The sequence below is a fragment of the Poecilia reticulata genome, chromosome 5, assembly GCF_904066995.2.
Source record: "Poecilia reticulata chromosome 5, P_reticulata-male-v2, whole genome shotgun sequence".
Classification (NCBI taxonomy): Eukaryota; Metazoa; Chordata; class Actinopteri; order Cyprinodontiformes; family Poeciliidae; genus Poecilia; species Poecilia reticulata.
The window spans coordinates 18344629-18350906 of NC_088834.1; positions in this window are offsets into that span (position 1 = coordinate 18344629).

Sequence of the window (6278 nt, forward strand, 5' to 3'; positions counted from 1 at the left end):
GTTATTTTATTCTATGAACTACTGACAACACGTCTATGAAATTCCAAGCAAAAAATCTTGGATTTATTTTCAGAAAATGAGAAATGGTCAAAATAACAAAAACGATGCAGTGCTTTCAGACCTCAAATAATGTAAAGAAAACAAGCTCATATTCATTTAGAAAAAAAACAATACTGATGTTTTAACTCAGGAAGTGTTCAGAAATCAATATTTGGTGAAATAACCAGGAGGTTTTCAATGGGGTTCTGTGCTATATGTACGTACTTCCACTGCCCTCAAAATGATGGTATCATTTGCCACTTGCCAGAAAAACCTAAAAAAACAAATCATCTGACTAAGTGAGATTTTATATTACTGTGTGTGTATAAGATTCAATGCAGTACAAATCTTCATGAGAGCATGACAGATTTATTTTGTAGTTTTATTTTTATTATTATGGCTGTTGCTGAGTCCCATATTCAAGGCGGCTATATTGCTTTGAGGCTTGAGTTGGTAGAAAAGCTGATCCAGAATCAAAAATTCTAAATTTAAAATTGATTTTATCAACCTTTCAGTAAAACCAACACATTCTAACTCTATAAGGAAAAAAAGAAATAACAAAAAGGACCAGGTTTGACATCAACCACCACCGAGTGATTACAGCACAATTGTTTTCATTGGTTCCTTTGTGACCTCCTGGATGTGCTTTGAGTTTGGAAGGCCAGTCACTCAGGTTCTCCACTGTTTTGTGTTTTCTCCATGGTCTGCTGGAAAAGCTTTAGAAACAGCTTTCTAACTCTTTAGAGACGGATAGATGTCAGCTCATTTCACTTCAGAGCTACACAAAAAACACACAGCCAAGTATGCCCCATAATGGATCAGCTTGCGGGTTACCACCTTTAGGGGGATTTCCCTATAATGCTGCGATCTGTGAGCCGTCTTCATGCATTCTGTTGGTGTTGTTTCACGCTCTCCTCTGAATGATAAAATCTTTACCAGATTCTGCAGATCAACACATTTCTCAGATCAGACAGACAAGGACTTTTGAATTTCTCTGTTCTGCCTTCACCCACAGATGAAACAGCTGTTTGTTTTACATGGCTTTGCGTGGCGTTGCACTTATTCTGGTTACAGGTTTATACCCGCTGCCCAGTTGGATTGGAGGATTAATACTGGTGGGTCAATTTCAATTAGCCATCCTGTGTCGGGATCTTTCAGTTGATCATGAGGTGAAATAAATCAGAAAAGACAAAGGGAATACAGGTTGATTGGGGGATGACCTGTTGCTTTTTGAGATCCTTCAGCTTACTTTGTGTTGTCAATCAGCTACTGTTAAATTCATTGATTTCTGGACTATAAGGATCTGACAACAAACATTGGGTAAAATTCAGTAAAACTGAACTCTTATCAACTTTGAAACTTTCCAAAAACGTGGCTATTAAAAGTTAATTCATGATTTAACAATAGGGACAATAATTTTGTGAAATACAGCAGTTTGACTTGGATAACTTTTTTCCTTCAATAAATGTAGTAAGTATTTGGAAGCTGCATTTTTTTGGGGGGGTCAGCTACTATAAAATAATGTTACATAGAGTACATTGTACTGCTCTAAACTGAACTGATATGAACTGAATTTGGAGTTAATTGAATTTTTGCATAACTATATATAAATATACCAAAGACATCTGTTGGCATCTGTTGTACTTTGATTATATATAAAAATGAATTCAGTTGACTTAACAATATGAATAGGTAGGATGTCGTTTGAGATTTTTGAATCGTTGATTTCAGGTAGGATAAATGGCGAACGGAACAGGTTTACAATCAACGTTGTCGACTTGGAAGAATTAATTTAAGAAAGTTTCTCCCCCTGCAATTATATGATAAAACGACTTGCCGTAAGGCGCTCCTCTTTTCAAGTTGTGACGTTTACCTGGTATGCAGACACGCGGGGCGTCTGTGTGCCCCAACACAGACAGAGTAGGGCACACAGTTGTCCTAACCCAAGTTATTCAAGGTTGTTTCAAGTATTATAAGGTTTTTTGTTTTGTTTTGTTATTATTTATTTTTATTTGTTTATTATTGCTGTACAGACTTGCATGCAAAAACGTCTCATATGTAATTTTCCGTTTCACCCCCTGGGTGGTGGTGTAGGTTCATCTCTGCAGACCTGTTGCTCACCTGGGCTGCAGGCGAATGAAACGCCTCGCCTGCTTGGACTTCATATCTGCATTGCCGGTGAATTTGCCCTAGATTACATTCTGGTGTGAGGGGGAAGTGTTTGTGTGGCAGGAGGTGGAGTCACATGGCTGGGACTGTAGTCTGCAGGGGTAGTTTTCAGCAACAAGCTTGTGCAGAGGGGGGCTGTGAGGAGGTGGCTGATTTGCCTCCTGCAGTCTAAGAATATTGTGTGTTTTTTTTTTTCTTTATAGCACATGCACCTCAAACTATCCATATTCCTTTCTATGCCTTTTTGCCTGTATCCACCCCCTCACACACACACACACACACACACACGCACACACACACATACACACACACACACACACACACACACACACACACACACACACACACACACACACACACACATGCACGCACACACACGCATCTACCCGCATGTGTACAAATGAGCGCAAGAAAGGAAGGGGGTTTATGCCAAGTGAGCTATTCTGATCTGATTATACTAAAGAAATATTGTCTGGAGCCAAAAGAGACCTAAATAAGGAACGACAAATTCCCCGTGGATCAGTCACAATTAAAGGTACACTCCACACAGGCTTGCTTTTGCTGCTGGGAGTAAATATAAAACCGAGTCTGGCGTGGAGAGACTTGCAGGACACAGGTGTGTCAGTGTTCACCTCTCCCAACTAACCTTACATAACAGGCCCTCTCTGACTCATGGCAGACACAGGAAGTCTAGTGGATACGATGTGTGAGTGTGTGTGTCAGTGAATGGCTTTGATAGACCCGCCTTAGAAACTCAAGAAACCATGCTTGTTCTTTTCTTGCTCCTGCAAACACCCACACACTCATCCTCACATAACCACAGCTATCACACACCATGGGATGCATAGGCTGCAGAACAGGCGGTTGCTAAATCTAGCACGTAGAAACTGGAAAGTGCCAAGATACACATAGAAATTCCCTGAGCATAGCGATGATACGTTTAGGTCTGTGGGAAGTGGATGAATTTGCAGTTTGAATCACTTAAGATTGTCTTTTTAGATTATATAGATTTCATTCAGCAGGGAAGATAGTTTTAAAAGAAATATGTGTTTTCATGAAATGTCACGGCTTTTGAGGGGCTTTCCCCAGTTTTATAGACACATACGATCGTTTGAGGGATTTTTTCTGATCTGGGAATTTGATTTTTCTTTTTTAATTGGAGCATGTTCTATTTTAGGAGTCACCATTGAATGCTTGCTGTGATCAGAGATGCAATCAGATCATCACGCAAGGCAGAGCAATACACAAGATGAAGAGAAACCAAGTAAAATAAAATAAAACAGAAAAAGGATATTGGAAACATAATTTCTGCTTGGATACGCAAGTTAATTTGGAGAGTCAGCTGTTTCCAGTCAATAATATGACTGATGAAGTGTGTGTGGGCGCTCAGTTTTATTTTAAGCTCCACATGACACGTTTGTAGGAGTGAATCACAGTTTGAATGAAAGAGATTTTTTTTAAGGCCTTTACTTTAATTATTTCTCCTTGATGTGAAAAACCAAATCATGTCTTAATAATTCGGTCTCTACAAATCGACATGCAGTCCGTTTTGGAAATCAGCAGAACTTCATGCTGATTTCCTGCAAGTCCAAACTGGTCTGCAGGCTCAGAAAGTAAATCACAGGAACCTTCAAAAACAGATGCGCCTGTTTGAGTTTAGCCGATGTTAACGTTTATAAATCCAGAAACAGAGGAAGACAGAACGGCAGCTGTGAGTATTGGAGGGCTGCATTGCTGGCACCGAAAGTTTAATTAAGATCACATTAACAAACCAAAAAGCTGTGTGGGCATATGTTTGATGGACAAAAATCTAACTTACAAATAAAAGTAGCTTTTTCATAAAAAAAAAAATAAAAAAACCTTGGGAACTTTTAGCCTCTTAGTGCGGTGGACAGCATTTGGTTTGGTGCTGTCTTAAATGTATCTGACAGTAATCAAGTCAGAGTTTATTCTACGTGTTGGTGAATATTTTGTTAAGCTGTAGTCTATCACAGTTCATTTACTCACTTTTTCTTTCTCTAATAATAACAATAACAAACAGTGAGTCAAAAAACCAATAACAGAAGAAATGTGTGGCAAATACTTTTTCACAACTACGGAAAGTTTGCTAGTCTGTCTTGCAACAGCAAAGATGTTTTTTTGTTTTTTTTTGTGAGTATGCTAATCTGCTTCAACAGGTAAAAGAGTATGCCCCATGCAAATAAAGAAACAGGAAACATTTTTAAAAACTTATGTAACCTATAATAACATGCAGAGTAAAAGGTTAAAATGGATGTTAGTAAAGGACGCTTGGCGCTGCTGTGTTTTCCTGCTGAAGTAATGACTTTGCAAAGTCTTTGAGGGTTGCCTGGAAACTGCTCCTAGCCTAGAAAGAGCTTTTAATCTGTTTTGCTGCTCCCCGCACCTCCCTCCACCCTTCACTAAAACCACAAGTTGATGCTTTAACCATTCGGCTTTTTGAGCAAATCTAATGAGATGGCCCTTAGGAGGTTGTAGAGGTTTGGGATGGTCGTATTTTGTGGCTGAGAAAAGAGCAGGTTGAGAGTTTTCTCAGCTCTACCACTGAGATAGGATAACTTGCAACAACTCAAAGGGCGTGCTAATCTTCAATCTCATCATGAAGTCTGGTAATTCACTGAGATTTATTTTTATCACCTTAAACCAAATATTGGAGTCCATGTTTGGGCAGCAGGGATTGATAAATGATCAGTTTGCGGTGCAGAGAGAGCTGAAGGCTCTGCGTCGGTCCTGTTGAGAAGGAGAGACGGCTATTTAAAGCTTCAGGGGAGGTGGAAAAGGTGCAACACCGACTTGGCAGCGTGGGCTGCGAAGAGTTTGCAAACTGGGACACAAGAACGCGTCTCAGAAGGATGCAGAGGAACACAAGACAAAGTGCAAACCCAGAAATGTCAAACTAATGTCAAGGGGACAAAGCAATTTCTCATAAACACCCAACTGTTGTGTAAAAAGCACTTTTGATCCCCCTGAGGACATGCTGCCCACACAGCAGAGCGAAAGATGCGAAACCATGTTGTTGTTGTTGCTGAAGACATCTACCCTCAGACACCACAGTGCCAACTCAGGCTGTGGGAGACGGTCAAAGCTGCTTTGTGACTAGAAAATTTTACGCGAGTGGAAAAACAAGCCATGGAGGAGGAAGCTCAGCTCAAAATATTCTTTCAGCCAGTTTGGCTGCAGCTGTTAATGACTCCTGAGGCTGTGCACATGTAACAGCACTGAACGCATTTGACCTTATTGAGTGGGCTGTATGAACAATTGATTATTTGCTTCCCTCTGCGTTTGCTGCCGCCTGCAGTGGTGCACAAGAAAGACCAGTTTATGACTGTGGAAGACATCCCACCACGTAGTGGGAGCAGCAAACTCCAGTAGTTTGTTTTCTGTGTTAATTGGAGCACAAGAAGTATGAAAAGGCCAGCCAGCATATCCAATCCGTTTGGTGTTCAACGAGCAACGAAAGCTTTCTGCCTCCAACACCTTAACAAGCAGGAGTTAAAAAATAACCACCAAATATCCGTTTTGCATTTGTTCACTGCCTGATGAAATCCCCCCAAAAAATGTGTAATTTATTTTAATTTTAAAAACTACGTCTGATTAAGACAACAAGGTTGTTATGCTTGTATTTGCAAAATGCACTGAACTCTGAAGAGCTACTTCCACATTTTGTCCTGTTTGATTTGGATTTTTTTTTTTTTTGTGGTTGACCAACACAAAGTTGCAAAGAATTATGAAAAGGAAGTAAAGCACACGTGGTTTCAAAATTATTCACAAATTAAATTTAGAAATGTCTTTAGTGAATATTTTGTAACGCAGTTTCAGTGGTAAGAACAGCTGTGAGTATTTTAGGTTCTTCCTCCACTCTGCACTTTTAGGAACCGAAATCTTTGACCCACTTTCATTGCAAAATGCCTGAAGTGCCATCAGTTGATAGCAACAGTTTCTCCATGGATTTAGGTTTGGACTTTGACTAAGCCATTCCAACAATATCCTCTTATCAGAGCCGTTGACTCTCTAGCTGTACATTTAAGATTATTAATCTCCTGGAAAGTGAT